General features: G+C 39.4%; 1 protein-coding gene across 2 annotated transcripts in view; it reads left to right on the top strand.

Annotated features, from left to right (window-relative positions):
- The window catches only part of LOC128648818 (chemerin-like receptor 1), a 170781-nt gene that overhangs the window by 75726 nt on the left and 75684 nt on the right, over positions 1-19371 (top strand). The window contains exon 1 of one of the 2 annotated variants that reach the window (XM_053701693.1): positions 10577-10643. The exons of the other annotated variant lie outside the window; for it this stretch is intronic. The gene's annotated coding sequence lies outside the window, so the exon portion shown is untranslated. Of the gene's footprint in view, positions 1-10576; positions 10644-19371 lie in introns of those variants that run through there. 2 annotated transcript variants of the gene reach the window in all.

Below are 19371 nucleotides of genomic sequence, written 5' to 3' on the forward strand. Positions count from 1 at the left end.
GACGTGGGTATACACATTCCTATGATATACCAGTTTCTTTAGAACATCGGAGCTGCACGGACACAAGGGAAGCAGCAAAGCGGTGTGAGTTTATTTTCTGCACAGGCGTCTGGTTTTCTTGCAACATGCAGCTTAATTTGACTGCACTTGTATCTAACTATGCATAAATAAAATCCCACATTCCTTTACTCAAGGATTAACCTCTTGACTACTAGAGAGCGAATAATATAATATACATAAAAATGTTTTTATAAACATCTATGAAATGTATTTGTTATTTCGGATTTGCCTGTTTTCATATTAGTTCAGAAGGTTAGCTTTCAGCAATGTAACTGTATCCTGGCTGAATCTTGTTTGGATAAAATAAAATATGTATTAGTCTTTTGCAGGCAATAGCATTTAAGTTGTTGCATATGTTTAATGTTTGAAGAAGCTCACAATTTTTTTTATTATAAGTGGTCATATATCAACAGAAACTGTTTGGAAATCAATGTGGAAACAAGTTAGCAGATTAGTAACATAATATTATCAATATAGTATACGAACAGAACTGGAGGTCAGGGCTGATTTAGTTTGGTGTACACTAAAAATAGGCTCACGGATTGTATAACCACTATCTGTAAAATTAACTATCTAGGTACAATTCTGGAGCAGTGTACATCAGACTAAGAGAGCTGACAAGTTCAAGTAAACGGTGGGGCACAATGGCCCTTGAAATATATATATTATTAATTACGCTGTATAAAACCTGATAACACCAAATTGAATATATAGAAAGTGCAAATTAAAGTAACTGGTCTCTAGCTACATTGATTTTCAAACAGTTTCTGTTGATATATGACCACCTATAGGTACTTAAGTATGTTGGTACTCTCTCTTTCTCAGTTTTTAATCTAAGTTTTATGCATTCACTACACTGTTAGACTACCCATTATTTAGCATATATTTAATAAACTTTAAGTTTTAATTTGCTCATCCCCTTGGCAACCTCCCTGCCCTGTGTTTTTCAATGTAATACCTAGAGGATTATTTTTTCCTTTGAGTGCTTTACCTATGTCCACCCTTTTCTCTACATTTATTTAAAGTCAGTCTTCATTAGCCACGCAGGTACCAACCTGTGCTGGGTGATGTTGTTCAAGTGTGGGTCTATGGGCACGTGTATACTTGATCACAATTCTGAAAGGGATTGGTGTCTTTAAATGTATTGCAGATCATGATTATGCACTGTCACTGTAAAGTAGCCTAGCCATCCAGTTTCTATCGCAGCAAAGCCCATATCAGAGTTGCAGCTAGTGGCTTCACATTGTGCTGCTGTCCTACTGCAGATGCTTTGCTGTCTTGGATAAAACTAGGGGGCATAGTTGACTGGGCTGGAGGGGGTAGGGATGGAGGGGCATGGCGGGGATGGAGGGGGCGGGGCAGGGCCGGTCTATTCAAATTTCCAAGGCTGGTCTGATTTCCCAGTCCGGCCCTGTTAACTGAATCATCATCATTTTTTTTTATTTTTTTTTAAATAATCTCAAAGTATTTTTTTTTTACTATTTTTTTATATCATGCATGATATGGACTTTTATAGAATGCCTTCACTTTTATTACATTTTTTGGGAGTCATAGCATATTAAATAAATATGAGCATTTAATTAAATGTGTATCAGTATTTTAGATTTAAAACCTTTGAAAAACGCACACATTCAAACCCAGTGTTTAGTGCTTCTTTGGTATATCACAAGTTATTATGATTGCTTGTTTTTTAATGTGTTGTTTAATCAAAAAAAAAAAATGTTAGCGCAAGATATTGTTGTACTTGCTATATTCACAAATAGGCCATTTCCCTACTTTATCCAGTCCCTTTAGGTGTCGAGTTCAGTAAGTGCAAAATGGCCATGGAGACAAAATTGGATTGTGATATTTTATCCCCTGAAAACCCATCAAAAATAGTGGCTGATAGATTGCAATCAACCCATTAATTGTTTAAACAATTTCAATTTTACTATAATCAAATTTCTGTTAGTATTCTTTGATAAAACTTAAAGGGACAGTCTACTCCAGAATTTTTATTGTTTAAAAAGACGGATAATCTTTTTATTACCCATTCCCCAGTTTTGCATAGCCAACACTTTTTACCTCTGTGATTACCTTGTATCTAAGCCTTTGTAGACTGCTCTCTTATTTCAGTTCTTTTGACTGACTTGCATTTTAGCCAAATAACTCCACGGGAGTGAGCACAATGTTATTTATTTGGCACACAAGAACTAGCGCTGTCTAGCTGTAAAAAAACCTGTTAAAATGCACTGAGATAAGAGGCAACCTTCAAAGGCTTAGAAATTACGATATGAGTCTACCTAGGTTTAGCTTTCAACAAAGAATACCAAGAGAACAAAGCAAATTTGATGCTAAAAGTAAATTGAAAAGTTGTTTAAAATTGCATGCCCTATCTGAATCACGAAAGTGCCAAAAAACGTGTACATGCTTCTGTTTACCAAGATATGCTTTCTTAGAAATTAGCTACATTTTAACAAAAGATATCAACATTTTTTTATCTTTAATTGTTGCTTTAAAACTAAACATTTTTTGCAGAAGTAGTTTTGATAAAACAAACAAAACATATTTCATGTTAATCTCATTGGTAAAAATGATACCTTTCATTATATGTATGCAACACACATATTTATTAATTTTAACCATTGTAATCTAAAAATAGATTATAAAATAGATTTATAAAAGTATAACATGCAGAAATGTCAAACGGATAGGAATAAAACCTTTGTAATACAAAAATATTCAAAACAACAGATTTTTGAACTTTGTCAGCTTGTAACACAAACCATTACAAGCAAGTTCTTGTTTTCTGAATATAAAGTGCCCAGGTCTATGTATATTTTTTTTTTTCATGTAATTTAAAATATCTATCTTCTTTGGGAGTTCAAGCGGAATATTGAAGCACAGCTAAAGGTTATATGTTCTCATGTATCACAGTTACTATTAGTTTGTCATCATCTTTGAGACATTTATCTAAATGATTTATTGCAATATGAACTACAAGTTAAATGCATTTATTTTACTTCTTTTTAATGTTGATAGGGACAATAAGTGACAAATAGCTTGTATAACGTGACTAGACTGGCCACTGATTTTCTTACAGACTCAAGGACCCTCATTCCATTGTTAGAGTTGCCGAAGCAAAAAAACTTCATGCTCAGAAACATTCCTTTAGTATACAAAACCCTTAAAGGGACAGTAAAGTCAAAATTAAACTTAAAGGGATAGTCTTCTCCAGAATTGTTATTGTTTAAAATGATAGATATTCCCTTTATTACCCATTCCCCAGTTTTGCACAACCAACACAGTTATATTCATATACTTTGTATCTAAACTTTCTGCAATCTACCCCCTTATTTCAGTTCTTTTGCCAGCTTGCATTTTAGCCAATCAGTGCTAGCTCCACTGGAGTGAGCGCCATGTTATCTATGTGGCACACATGAACTAGTACTGTATAGCTGTGAAAATCTGTCAAAATGCACTTAGATAAGAGGCGTCCTTCAAGGGCTTGGAAATTAGCTTATTAGCCTACCTAGGTTTACCTTTTAACAAAGAATTCCAAGAGCACAAAGTAAATTTGATGATAAAAGTAAATTGGAAAGTTGTTTAAAATTGCATGCCCTATCTGAATCATGAAACATTAATTTTGACTAGACTGTCCCTTTAAATGGATTGGATAACACATGAATTTTTAATCAGATTTCAAATGTATTTGTTTTATAAATTTAGCTTAGTTCTCTTGCATCTCTTGTTAAAAAGTAATCCTAGGTGAGCTCAGGAGTGTGCACACGTCACAATGTTTCTCAACCATGGGTCTCAAGTACCCCTAACAGACCAGGTTTTTATTATAGCTAAACTAGAGCACAGTTGAAATTACATATGCGTCGTCGCCCGCAAAAGCCGGCAACAACGTTTTTTATGCGATTTTGGTATTACCTTTACAGCGTAGCATACAAGTTACGAGCGTATATTTCACCCATCGGCCGCATTTTTTACTCACATAGACTAACATAGAAAGCAATTCAAATCCTTAATAGGGTGCATACTGCAGTAGGATTACTGCAAAAATCCTCAAAGTAATATAGAACGAAAGTAGCAGACGCACCACTTTGTGGTGCGTCTGCTACTTTCGTTCTATAGACTAACATAGAACTGGCGGGCAATTCGGATCGGTATCCAATATACAGCGTAAGGACTTAAAGGGACATGAAACCCACATTTTTTCTTTCATGATTTAGAAAGAGAATGCAATTTTAAACATCTTTCTAATCTACTTCTATTATCTAATTTGTTTTATTCTCTTGATATTCCTTGCTGAAAAGCATATCTAGATATGCTCAGTTGCTGCTGATTGGTTGCTACACATAGAAGCCTTGTGTGATTGGCTCACCATGTGCATTGCTTTTTCTTCAACTAAGGATATCTAAAAAATGAAGCAAAATAAATAATAGAAGTAAATTGTAATGTTGTTTAAATTTCTATTCTCTATCTGAATCATGAAAGAAAGATTTTGGGTTTAGTGGCCCTTTAAGCTCATAATTCAGAAAAGCTACTCCATTCTCATCTTGCCACACATTGCAGGCGCAGAAACCCTTGCACTGACTAAAAAAGCACCATAACTCCCTGGAAGTCCTAACAAACACCTAACGCATGCGCAATCACATACATATCAGCAACAAATCTCAAACAGTTAAACCTCTTCTAAGCACTTTATTATTACAAACAGTAGTATCCTCCCTCTGCAAGTGTATCAAACCAATCACAAACACAACCTCTCACCTGCAGCATTAAAACACCTGACAATGCACACCCTCATTAGCCACCATGTTTCCCCTGCTTTACCTGCAATATCTATAGAGACAGCATCGTGGGGCACAAGGGGTTCTGGAAGGCCTACAAGCCCCTGTTGTGGAGGATATACCTGGTGCTGCTGTGGAGGATATACCTGCTGCTGCTGGGGATGCTCTCCCTGCTGCTGATATAGTTGCTGCAGCTGATCTACTTTCTGCTGAGGTCCCTGGTCGTGGTGCTGTAGCCGTCCTTGCTCCTGCTGCTGCTGTCCCTGCTCCTCCTGCTGCTGTCTGTTCCTGGTACTGCCCCTGCTGCTGTTGTTGCTGCAGCTGGTCATAGGTCGGCAGGGCCTATAAGACATTGGCATCAGCAGAGGGGAAGAGCAAGGGCAACAAGAATCCACACGGTTAGGGTCACCCTGTTTGGAATGACAGAGGAGGAGGTCAGGGAAAAGTATTGCTTGACTTCTGCAAGCCTCATTGACCTATATGAGGTCTTGAAGGATGATATTGACCCTCAAGTGAATAGGAACTGAGCTCTGACTGGTATGCAGAAGCTGTTGTGTGTTGTGCACTTCCTGGCATCCGGCTCATTCCAGTCAACAGAGGGCCTAGCACAGTCCACCTTCCCCAGGCTCCTAGGGAAGGTTTTGACTGCCACCCACACAACCAACCCTACTCTAAAACCCACCCAATACCCCCTGACAAATACCTAACACTAACCCCTTGAAGATCACCTTACCGAGAGAAGTCTTCATCCAACCGGGCTGAAGTCCTCAATGATGCTGGGAGAAGTCTTCATCCAAGCCAGGTGAAGTGGTCCTCCAGACGGGCAGAAGTCTTCATCCAGACGGCATCTTCTATCTTCATCCATCCGGCGCGGAGCGGGTCCATCTTCAAGACATCCGACGCGGAGCATCCTCTTCATCTGGAGTCTTCTTACTGAATGAAGGTACCTTTTAAGTGACGTCATCCAATATGGCGTCTCTTCAATTCTGATTGGCTGATAGAATTCTATCAGCCAATCAGAATTAAGGTAGAAAAAATCCTATTGGCTGATGCAATCAGCCAATAGGATTGAGCTGGCATTCTATTGGCTGATTGGAACAGCCAATAGAATGCAAGCTCATTCCTATTGGCTGATTGGATCAGCCAATAGAATTGAACTTCAATCCTATTGGCTGATTGCATCAGCCAATAGGATTTTTTTTCTACCTTAATTCCGATTGGCTGACGTCACTTAAAGGTATCTTCATTCAGTAAGAAGACTCCGGATGAAGAGGATGCTCCGCGTCGGATGTCTTGAAGATGGACCTGCTCCGCACCGGATGGATAAAGATAGAAGATGCCATCTGGATGAAGACTTCTGCCCGTCTGGAGGACCACTTCGCCCAACTTGAATGAAGACTTCTCCCGGTTTCGTTGAGGACTTCGGCCTGGTTGGATGAAGACTTCTCCCGGTAAGGTGATCTTCAAGGGGTTAGTGTTAGTTTTTTTTTAAGGGGGTATTGGGTGGGTTTTAGAGTAAGGTTGGTTGTGTGGGTGGTGGGTTTTAATGTTGGGAGGGAATTTGTTTTACAGGTAAAAGAGCTGATTACTTTGGGGCAATGCCCCGCAAAAGGCTGTTTGTAATTTAGTTTAGGGTAGGACATTTTTTATTTTGGGGGGCTTTTTTATTTTGTTAGGGGGATTAGATTAGGTGTAATTAGTTTAAAAGTCTTGTAATTTGTTTATTATTTTCTGTAATTTAGTGTTAGTTTGTTTTTGTACTTGATCTAATTTTATTTAATTGTATTTAATGTAGGGATTTAATTTAATTATAGTGTAGTGTTAAGTGTAATTGTAACTTAGGTTAGGTTTTATTTTACAGGTAAATGTATCTTTATTTTAGCTAGGTAGTTTATTAAATAGTTAATAACTATTTAGTAACTAGTCTACCTAGTTAAAATAAATACAAACTTGCCTGTAAAATAAAAATAAAACCTAAGCTAGCTACAATGTAACTATTAGTTATATTGTAGCTAGCTTAGGGTTTATTTTATAGGTAAGTATTTAGTTTTAAATAGGAATAATTTAGTTAATGATAGGAATTTTATTTAGATTTATTTAAATTATATTTAAGTTAGGGGGGGTTAGGGTTATACTTAGGTTTAGGGTTAATAAATTTAGAATAGTGGCGGCGACGTTGGGGGCGGCAGATTATGGGTTAATAAATATAATGTAGGTGGCGGCGGCAGATTAGGGGTTAATAAGTATAATGTAGGTGGCGGCATTGTCCGGAGCGGCAGATTAGGGGTTAATAATATAATGTAGGTGTCGGCGATGTTGGGGTTGCAGATTAGGGGTTAATAAGTGAAATATTAGGGGTGTTTAGACTCAGGGTTCATGTTAGGGTGTTAGGTGTAAACATAACTTTTATTTCCCCATAGGAATCAATAAGGCTGTGTTTGGAGCTAAACACTGCTTTTTTGCAGGTGTTAGACTTTTTTTCAGCCTGCTCTCCCCGTTGATTCCTATGGGGAAATCGTGCACAAGTACATTACACCAGCTCACCGCTAACGTAAGCAGCGCTGGTATTGGAATGAGATGTGGAGCAAAATTTTGCTCAACGCTCACTTCTTGTCTGTTAACGACGGATTTGTAAAAACCCGTAATACCAGCGCTGTCTGTAAGTGAGCGGTGAGCATAAACTGCTCGTTAGCACCGCATAGCCTCTAACGCAAAACTCAGAATGTTTTTTTTGTTATAGGCAAAATAAAGTTTGTTTGTATACAAGAAGTGCATAGATTAACCCATTCACTACCAGAAATTTCAGAGGAAAATGTGCCCAAAGTACAGAATCATTTTTAGCATTTTTTGCTGTCATTCAACAGAAAAAGAGCCTTTGTTTTGTTTTTTTATTTGCCTATGAAAACTATATATATTTTTAAAGCAGACAACCCAAGGTATTGATCTATACCCATTTTGATATATTTAATGCCACTATTTGGCCTTAAAATACAATCATATTAAAACAATGTTAAAATGTTCACATAGTTTGGATTACTAACTAAATTGTTTACACACAGATACTGCAGTCATAAGACATATGATTATAATATCTTTTCTGGGATCCCCTTTGTTCAGAAGTAGCATAAATGCATGGCTTTGCCATTAATTTTGGTAATTAGAAGGCGACTAATTGCAGCTGCGCACTTCACTGATGAAATTTTCAGCAGTGAAGGGGTTAATCAATTAGAGTGTAAATTTAATATTTGCTCTTCCCCTCTGAAAGCTACCACCATCTTAGGTACTCAGTCCAAGAGTGAGCACAGCACAGAGGTCCGGGTGCACAGGAGACCAGGGGCACTGCCACAGCCCCCCAATAATCTGTCAATGGTATACACAAAGAGGAACTCCAGCACTCCAGTATTTGAAAAAGGCAATTTTATTAAGCAACGTTTCGGGGTCACAGCCCCTTCCTCATGCTATATCTTTATTACACAACACATCACCATTTAAATACCCTCCTCTAGGCGCCAAAAATGCACCTACATTGGGGAATTGTCTCCCTCTAGTGGTTACTTGTGGTCACTATACCAAATGTATATACTATTTCCTAAGTGATATATATTGCTACTTATATGTAGCCTTTTTAGACACAAAAGTCATCAAAGCGGGTAGACTTTTAGAGTTTGATTTACACTGTAAAGAAACAGACAAAAATAACCTCCTTCTGTACAATAGTTTTCACCCCCGAAATTTGATAGAGTCACTTCCTAGAAGCCAACTACTCAGAGTAGATAGGATTGTAAGCTCTAATGACAGGAAATCCCATAGGTTCAAAGAAATGAAAGAAAAATTCACTAATAGGGGATACCCTGACAAATTATTGGATAATACACTTACTGAATTGGATATAACTAGGAGTAGGAACACAGACAAGAATATGGATAGAATGGTTTTTGTGAGCCAATATAATCCACTCAGTAACAAAATGGCTAAACTTATACGCCAAAATTGGCATATTTTAGAGGAATGTAACAAGGGAGTTACATATTTTAAAAAACCACCACTCATGGCCTATAAAAGGGTCAAGAGCCTAAGAGACCAGCTTGTTAAAACAGACTTGGGGACCACAGGTAAAATACAGCAGACAATCACTGGGAAAAAGAGAGTAGGTACGTTCCCCTGTTACAATTGCATGAGTTGCCATTCGATCATTAAAGGAGAGAATTTCCACCACCCTCAAAGTGGTAGGAAATACAATGTCAAAGGCTTCTATACCTGCGAGACAACTCATGTAATTTACCTTATAAAATGCCCATGTTCCTTGGTCTATATCGGCGAGACTACTCGCAAGGCCCGTGACCGTATGAGTCAGCACAGATCGAACATTAGGTGTAATAACAAAGATGCCCCAGTCTCAAGTCATTTCCTAGAGAAAGGACATAGTGTCAGCCAGATGAGGTGGCAGATAATAGACCATGTAGGCCCCAATAGAAATGGAATGGATAGGGAACGTCTCCTCCAACAAAGGGAAATGTGGTGGATACACCAACTAGCTACACTTCAACCTAGGGGTCTCAATAGAGATTATGACTTGTCTTGTTTTTTCTAAAAGTATTATGTTTTTTCTAAAGTTTATTCTAAAGCATCACTTCCTCCAAGGAGCATATTTCTTTTAGTAGTTTATCCAAGTAGTTTATCCAAGGGTATAATATTGCATAACAAGATTTGAACATAATATAAGTCTGCTTTTCCATATATTCCCCCTATGATTATCCAAATAGCAATATGATTTTGGAAAATGAGCTTTGAGTAAGTGAACCTATATTAATTGAGTAGAGTAAAACATACAAAAAATATAGATATCTGCATCTTCATATATATTTTTTAAACATTTGTTTTACAAAATAATTCTTTTATACATTTGTAGATAAGATTTTTCATACATTTAGGCATTTGTCACACATTTATGCATTTTTGATATTGTTGTATATTCCTGTATAGTTGTAAACATAATGTAATGTGTTTATAAGTAGCAATATATATCACTTAGGAAATAGTATATACATTTGGTATAGTGACCACAAGTAACCACTAGAGGGAGACAATTCCCCAATGTAGGTGCATTTTTGGCGCCTAGAGGAGGGTATTTAAATGGTGATGTGTTGTGTAATAAAGATATAGCATGAGGAAGGGGCTGTGACCCCGAAACGTTGCTTAATAAAATTGCCTTTTTCAAATACTGGAGTGCTGGAGTTCCTCTTTGTGTATACCATCTTAGGTACTGGCAGACAATCTGCCAGTATGCAGTATAATATTTTTTAAAAAAAAATAAAAAATAAAAAAAAATTATATTTTTGTAGTGTAGATTCCTTCTCAACCTCACACCTCCATGATCCCCCCCCCCCCAAACAGCTCTCTAACACTCCCCATCTAACTACTCTTCACCATTGCAGCCAATCTGCTAAAACAAATTATTGTTTTTATTTTATATGTATTATTTATTTTTTCTCCCTGTTGCAAAGGGCCCTCCCCCCCCCCCCTTTCCTGTAGCGTAGGTTCCCCTCTCCAGCCATTATTGTTCTATAGGGTAGGACCCCATCACTGCCTCTTCCTTCATAACTTTCTGTAGTTTAGACAGAGAACCTTGCCTCTCCCTTCCCCCCTCCTCTGCTGGGCTGCCCACCCGCCCCCCTCCCACCACTTCCATTCGGCACCAACAGTGTCACTCTCTGTGACAATCAGTCATTTGGCAACTGCCCCCAGCTGCAGTCTCCACTCTCTAATCTGACAGCTGGGACCTTCACATGCACCTCTGTGTTAAACGTAGGTACTTTGTCCATATTGCGAATGGGTTAATGGTTGTTGTTTTTTTATATTTGACAAAGAAAAAATGTAATTTAATTTGAAAGTTTAGAGTGTAAAAAAAACACACAAAAAACTACTATTTTTACTTATTTAAAAGTTATTCCATATTCCATCCTGCAGAAAAACAGGCTGAGTGCATTTTTTTTCTTCAAAAATGCAGTTGTCAAATTATGTATAATTCCAAAAACCATGGAACTGAAAATCATTCTCAATATAGAATAATGCTAGATATCATGGAACATGACAAGTGAAGGGCAAAATGTAATTAGTATACTGCAGACTGTTTTTAAAAGTTATCCTCCCACTTACAATTCATCTTGCTTAACAGTATCTCATGTATTTCATCTGCTCTGCATCTATAAAGCTTAACCCTTTGGGTGCTAAGCTAGTTTTGAGCTTTTTGTTGCAGCTCATGTTTAAACACTTTTAGAAGTAAATTTTGTGGGAATAAACTATACAAACTATATATTGTTTTTTTCAGACCTAGCAGATTCCAAATATACCATTATTATATGTGTATGTCTCAACAGGTTTTAAAAATAAAGCATAAAATATGAGAAAAGTGTATTTTTGTACTCCACAATCAATACAAATTAGTTTGTAATTTTATTTTTCTAAACTCTATCATCAAAACCTGTGTTGCTATATATTTGCAGTAGGTAACCTGTCTAAAATAAGCAGAAATTGTGAACATTTTACTGTGTTTTTCTACTGTTTTATTGCCGATGTGTCAATTTGATAGACCTTAACAAAAAGCATCTTTAAATTTAATGTATTGTTGCCAGCAACTAAACAGCTTTAGCTGCCTGGGAAATTAATATATGGCAATAAAACTATATGATTTTAGAAACTACACCCCCAGCTCCATCAAATGAGGTCTTATTTGTATTTTTATCACATATCTGAAGTGTGCAACAAATAAGCGAATATCACACTTGTAAAAATAAATAAATAAAATAATTAAATAAAGCGGCATGTTCATTTATATCTTACACACTCCAAATTTGAGCTAGCAATACATGCAGCCTCTCATTTGATGCGCCAAGGGGTGTACTTTCCACAATTGTGTACCTTGTATACTGTATCTTAAATTCCCAGGTGGCTACAGCTGTCTAATTATAGACATCACCCCAAATGTTTAAAGACAATTTTTAAATAAGATTTTCAAGGTTGCTATATCTGCAGTTAAATAGCTCTAGCTACCTGGGAAGTTAAATTAGGATACATAAAGTACACATTTGTAGAAAGTACTACCCCTGATGCATCAAATGAGGGGCAATATGTACTTCTAGCACAAAAGAGGAGTGCACAAATATTCATGGAATATGGTGCTTTGCTTAGAAAATATGTTTTACTAAGCAAAGTGACATGTTTGTTTATGTCTTACGCACTCCAAATTTGTGCTAGCAATACATGCAGCTCCTCATTTGATACGCCAAGGGGTGTACTTTCCAAAACTGTGTACCTTGTATACTGTATCTTAAATTCCCAGCTGGCTACAGCTGCTAAACTGCAGACATCGCCCTAAATTTTTAAAGACAATTTTTAATTAAGATTTTCAAGGTTGCCATGTCTGCACTTAAACAGCTCTAGCCACCTGGGAAGTTAAATAAGGGTACATAAAGTACACATTTGTAGAAAGTACACCCCCTGACGCATCAAATGAGGGGCTATATGTACTTCTAGAACAAAATTGGAGTGTACAAATATTCATGGAATATGGTGTTTTGCTTAAAAAATATTTTTCTCTAAGCAAAGTGACGTGTTAATTTATGTCAAATTTGTGCTAGCAATACATGCATCCCCTCATTATATGCGTCAAGGGGTGTACTTTCCAAAACTATGTACCTTGTTTACTGTATCTATAATTCCCATGTGGCTACAGCTGTTAAACTGGAGACATGACTACCTTGAAACACTTTAAACATATAGGGGTTATATATGCAATTAAACAGTTTTATCTACCTCATTAATTGACTAACCTAATTCTAAATGATTTTATTTTATGTTTAAAAATATAACACTCTTTTGCATTACCCACACAAGCATTACAGGCACTCACACTGGTTGAATTAGCACATGGATAGCCATGTGAGCAGTAACGCCACGTCAAGGCTTCAACCCTTGCTACTGACCATTCACACACCTTTCATGTCTGATTCACTCACAGAAGCACCCACCCCTACATACATCAAGACTTTCATCCCTACTACTGACCATACACACACCTTTTGTATCTCTATTCACTTACAGAAACACAACCCCTACCACTGGCCAGTCACACACCTTTCATATCTCACTTCATACGTACCTTTTGCTAGGGGCAACTCAATCACTGGGCTAGTCAGGCGTAAGCCTCAACTAGGGCATGGTGCTGATAAAACATAAGCCTCAACCAGGGTACTGGGTTGGTCAGGCGTAAGCCTCAACCAGGGTACTGGGTTGGTCAGGCGTAAGCCTCAACCAGGGCACTGGGCTGGTCAGGCGTAAGCCTCAACCAGGGCACTGGGCTAGTCAGGCATAACCCTCAACCAGGGCACTGTGCTGGTCAGGCGTAAGCCTCAACCAGGGTACTGGGCTGGTCAGGCATAAGCCTCAACCAGGATACTGTGCTGGTCAGGCGTAAGCCTCAACCAGGGCACTGTGCTGGTCAGGCGTAAGCCTCAACCAGGGTACTGTGCTGGTCAGGCGTAAGCCTCAAACAGGGTACTGGGCTGGTCAGGTGTAAGCCTCAACCAGGGCACTGGGCTGGTCAGGCGTAAGCCTCAACCAGGGCACTGGGCTGGTCAGGCGTAAGCCTCAACCAGGGCACTATGCTGGTCAGGCGTAAGCCTCAACCAGGGTACTGGGCTGGTCAGGCGTAAGCCTCAACCAGGGTACTGGGCTGGTCAGGCATAAGCCTCAACCAAGGCACTTGGCTGGTCAGGCATAAGCTTCAACCAGGGACATGTATCTGCATTTCAGAGCCTCCTGGGGTTGTAAGTGTATGCAGCTAGTATGTTTCCATAGTATAATAAATACGGAAGCATTCTGGCATGAATAGCCCTGGTTTAAAGGGGCAGTCTGGACAGTAATAACGGGTCTCTTTATGACGTCCATGCTGAAAGCACACTCTACACCTTCTACTAGGGAAAATTTTTTTTCTCAGTAGCTGGTATATACGCAGCAAAGTGACGGCCATGCAATCTTGCATTCTCCTCACTTGGCCCAGTTACTGGAATATCCCCTGAGGAGAGAAGGCTTTTAATAATAGATTCCTGAAATTTCAGGAAACGTAGCCCTCTTCCTTGGGTAGCCTGATACAGTACAAATGCATTAAGCATTGGCAATTATATCAAGTGGACTGCCAGTTTCTTGTACCATGTATTTGCTTTGCGAGAAGCAGAGTATTGTTCAAGCATCTGGTCAGTCTTATCTGCCCCTCCCATATGCTGATTGTAATCCAGGACACATATGGGTTTCATAGTTGGAGTGCTCTGCCCCCTGACATAAACAGGTGATGTTCTCTCATCATGTATAGTGCACATCCTTCTTGTCTGTGAATTTCACAGCTAGCAGCTCATCAGAGCGCAAAGCTGAGGTCTCTCCTCTTTTTTGCTTTCTGAACATGTGAGTCAGAAAGCCTTTGCGATTGGCACGGATTGTGCCACATGCAACAGTGCCCTTGCTATATAGCAATTTAAATAATGGCACACCAGTGTAAAAGTTATCCACATATACATGGTAACCTTTATTAAATATTGGGTGGAGTAAGTCCCACATTATTTTTTCACTTGCAGCAAGGGAGGAGGGACAGTCAGGGGGTGCTAGAACAGAATCCTTGCCAGTGTATACCCTAAAACGATAGATGTATCCACTAGAGCTCTCACACAGCTTATACAGCTTGATCCCATAGCAAGCTCTCTTAGAAGGAATGTATTGTTTAAAAACAATACGTCCCTTATATAAGATCAAGGATTCATCAACCGATATGTTCTGGCCTGGAGTATAGCACTCTTGAAATCTTGCCAATAAATGGTCAAGAACAGGCCTTATTTTAAACAATCGGTCATGTTCTGAGTTGTCCCGTGGCAGAGCATTTGCATTATTATTATAATGCAAAAACTTGAGCAATAAGATATATCTGTCCCTGCTCATTGTAGCAGGGAAGATAGGGGTCATCTGAGTAGACTGCTTTGACCAATATGAGGCTATGCTTGGCTTTTGCACAATCCCCATTAGCAGAGTGAGGCCCCAGAATTTCCTCATCTCTTGCAAATTGGTCGCAGTCCATCGATGTGCTCTTGCATGGCGGCTATGTTCTGCACCAGCATTTTGAAAAAATTGCTCAGCATACAGATTTGTCTGCTGAACAATAAATTCTAAGAACTCATCATCCACAAACAACTGAAAGTAGTTGATTGGTTTGAAGTGCCCACCAAGAGGCCAGAATTGCCAGTAAATGGAGGCAACACTGGCTGAACCATATTAGGGGAGGTCCAGTTGTAGCTTGGAACAGGCCTGCCCATGACTCCCATAGTATGCTGTGCGGCCACTGAGGATTTTGTTGCAACATCCCCTATGCCCTTAACTCCCACAGTATGCTATGTGGCCACTGCAAATGTTGTTGCAACATCCCCTATGCCCATGACTCCCACAGTATGCTGTGGGGCCACTGCGGATGTTGTTGCCATCCCTCTGCCGCGAGAACTGACAGCTCTGAACTGTCTGCGGCCACGCCGTGGCTCAGTTGGTTCATCTGTCTTACTTGAACTGTCACTATATGATGACAGCCCAGGGAAAAAGTCGCTGTCAGAATCTTCTGCAGCAGATGTGTCATCAGAGAAGGAATCAGAGTCTAAGTTCATAAGAATCTCAGCTGCTTCCTCAGCACTCATCAGACGCTTAGCCATAATTCTCTTAACAAAAATAAAGATATTTTCAAAGAAATTATGCTGCTAGAAATAAAAGATCTACATTTTACTGCAAAAAATAAGCTTTTTGCAGCAAAAATGAAAGGATTTTAGACTATGGGAAGAGCTGAGCAAAGAAGATGCTTACTCACCTAACACACAGGCCAAAAGACTGATAATAAAAATATTATTAATTTTTCATAAAAAGCATCCCTCTACCATTGGTAATTTGTAACTGCATGATCTAGGTGATCATGGGATTACAAATATAATATCAGGAGCCATACTGGGAAAGGGAATGTGACATTTTATAGCTAAGTGATCACTGCATTTACACTGCCTACTACAGTGATTATTTAGTTAGAATATATAAAGCAATATTTTTGATTTTTTTAAAATATATTAGTTTATTTTTTAGAAAATATATTTTGGGGGTCTCTAGGCAGTTTTGATTTTTATTTATGAGCCCCTAAACACCCCCACATCTTTTTTTTTCAACATTTTGTTTAATAACTTTTTTCTTTTATTCAAATACCGCCTACTATATACCGTTGGAAAGGTTAGGAGATTACCTTTCCAACGGTTGGTCTTGGGGGTCTGTATCTGCTTAGATGCCTGAGATACAGGTTTCTAAGCAGCATGCCCCCATTTCCCAATTGTCAGTTATCAATAAAGTTGTGCGGTGACGTCGTCACGTCGTTGCGCGTGACGTCACCGCATGTAACGTGAAGCCCCGGTGATGCCTGTCACTATACAGGCCAGATGGCCCGGGGTAGGAGCTGATGGAAGCCCCCAGATCTCCTTCAAAGTGGGAGAGTGCTAGTGATGGCTCGGAGCCGTCATTAGCACCTGACTGAGACAATTTGTGATGGCTCAGAGCCGTCATTAGCACTCAAGGGGTTAAACATACATAGAAATTGTATAATTACAATAAAAAAAGAAAATGTATGCTTACCTGATAAATTTATTTCTTTTTTGACACGATGAGTCCACGGATCATCTTAATTACTAATGGGATATTCACCTCCTGGTCAGCAGGAGGAGGCAAAGAGCACCACAGCAGAGCTGTTAAATAGCTCCTCCCCTCCCTCCCACTCCAGTCATTCGACTGAAGTTAGGAAGAGAAAGGAAAAGCCAAGGTGCAGAGGTGTCTGAAGTTTACAATAACCCACAACCTGTCTAAAAGAACACGGTGGGCAATGGATTCATTGTGTCAAAAAAGAAATAAATTTATCAGGTAAGCATAAATTTTCTTTTCTTTTTTAAGACACAATGAGTCCACAGATCATCTTAATTACTAATGGGATTCAATACCCAAGCTAGAGTACACAGATGATACGGGAGGGACAAGACAGGGAACCTAAACGGAAGACACCACTGCTTGAAAAACCTTTCTCCCAAAAGCAGCCTCAGTCAAGGCAAGTGTCAAGTGTCAAAAGAGAGGACCAAGTTGCAGCTTTGCAAATCTGTTCCACAGAAGCTTCATTTTTGAACGCCCATGAGGAAGCAACAGCACTCGTGGAATGAGCCGGAACTCTCTCGGGAGGCTGCTGTCCAGCAGTCTCATATGCAAAACGTATGATACTCTTCAGCCAAAAAGAAAGAAGTAGCCATAGCTTTCTGTCCCTTGCGTCTTCCTGAGAAAACCACAAACAAAGAAGAAGACTGACGAAAATCCCTAGTCGCCTGCAGGAAAAACTTTAAAGCACGGACCACGTCCAAATTATGCAGAAACCTCTCCTTCTGATAAGAAGGATTAGGACAAAGAAAAGAACAACAATCTCCAGATTAATGTTCCGATCAGAAACAACCATAGGAAGAAATCCTAATGTGGTACACAAAATTTAATATCTAAGGAATGCATAGGCTCAACCAGAGCCCCTTGAAGAACATTGATAACTAAATTTAAACTCCATGGAGGAGTAACTGGTTTGAACACAGGCCTGATCCTGACCAAAACCTGACAAAAAGACTGAACATCTGGAACATCCTCCAGACGTTTGTAACAAGATAGATAATGCCGAGATTTGACCCTTTAGGGAACTCGTCTTTAAACCTTTCTCCAACCTTCCTGGAGAAAAGACCAAACCTAGGAATCCTAACTCTACTTCATGAGTAGCCCTTGGATTCACACCAATAAAGATATGTACACCAAATCTATGGTAAATCCTTCTAGATGCAGATTCACAAGCCTGAAGCATAGTCTCTATGACCGAATCAGAAAACCCCCGCTTGGACAAAATCAAGCGTTCAATCTCCAAGCAGACAGTTGCAAAAAGTTTTGAGGAGAGGTTGAGAAAACCTGATCCTCAAGAAAGACTACAGAAACAGCAATATTAACTGTGACGAAATTTCAGGCATCAGAAGATAAAACCTTAGAGTGTTTTTAATAAAGTGTTTCCAGTTTTATTTTGTAATCTGTGTACAATAAAAGTTATGTTTTATTCGCACCCCCCCCACAAAGGTAATTAGTCTGTCAAGTCCCCAATAAGCACACAGAACTTTAATGCATATACGCAATAGTAGAATTAATGTATCTGAACACTTAACCCATGGAGTGCTGTTTCTGTAGTCTTTCTTGAGGATCAGGTTTTCTCAATCTCTCCTCAAAACTTTTTGCAATTGATATTCACTACATAGCACCATACTAAATTCACTATACTATTAGTGGATCTAATTTGGAATAGAAGGGTCTAAGTTATTTGTAGTGCCATTGGTTCCACACTATTTCCAAGCAGACAGTGCCAGAGAAAACTAGATTTGGGATAAAGAAGGATCCCTGAATCAGAAAGTCCTTCCGCAAAGGAAGTCTCCAAGGTGGAAAAGATGTCATCTCCACCAGATCTACATACCAAATCCTGCGAGCCCAGGCCTGTGCTATGAAAGTCACCGAGGCCGTTTCGTGTTTGATTCGAGTAATTACTCGAGGAAGAAGAGCAAACGGAGGACAACAGGTATGCTAGATTGAAGGTCCAAGGGGCTGCCAGAGCATATATCAGTTCCACCTTGGGGTTCCTGGAAGTCTCTAATTCTGACTGAACCCACTTGAGAATCAGACTTGAAACACTTCAGCATGGAGATTCCCACTCCCCTGGATGAAAGGTCTACCTGCTCAGGAAGTCCACCTCCCAGATGTCCACCCCTGGGATGTGGATCGTTGACAGGCAGCAAGAATGGGCCTCTGCCCACTGAAATTTTTTTTAGGTACCTCTGTCATCGCCAAGGAACTTCTCGTTCCTCCCTGATGATTGGAGCAAACCACTGAGCAATGTTGTCTGACTGGAACCTGATAAACTGGGCCAAAAACTAACTGAAGCCAGGCCAGAAGAGCATTGGACATAGCTCTCAGTTCCAGGATGTTTATATGAAGAACAGACTCAGACTGAATCCAAACTCTCTGAGTCAGTAGGGAACCCCAGACCGCGCCCCACCCCATAGGGCTGGAGTCTGTTGTCATAATCACTTAGAACAGTCTGCGGAAGCAGGTTCCCTGAGGAGAGAAGATCCAGAGACCACCACCATCAAAGAGAGTCCCTTGTCTCCTGCTCCAGTCGAGGAGACAAGTCTGTAAAATCTCTGTTCCATTGCCTGAGCATGCATAGCTGCAGAGGACTGAGATAGAACCAAACAAACGTGGATGATGTCCATGCACTGGGCCACTGACGGCCGAGGAATGGGCTGAAGGGTTAGACAATTATCTATAATCTTGATTTCCTGACTTCTGTCAAAAAAATCTCACATTGATATGGAATCTAATATGGTTCCCAAGAAGTCACTCCTGTATTTGGGACTAA

This window comes from Bombina bombina, chromosome 2, assembly GCF_027579735.1.
Source record: "Bombina bombina isolate aBomBom1 chromosome 2, aBomBom1.pri, whole genome shotgun sequence".
Taxonomy (NCBI): domain Eukaryota; kingdom Metazoa; phylum Chordata; class Amphibia; order Anura; family Bombinatoridae; genus Bombina; species Bombina bombina.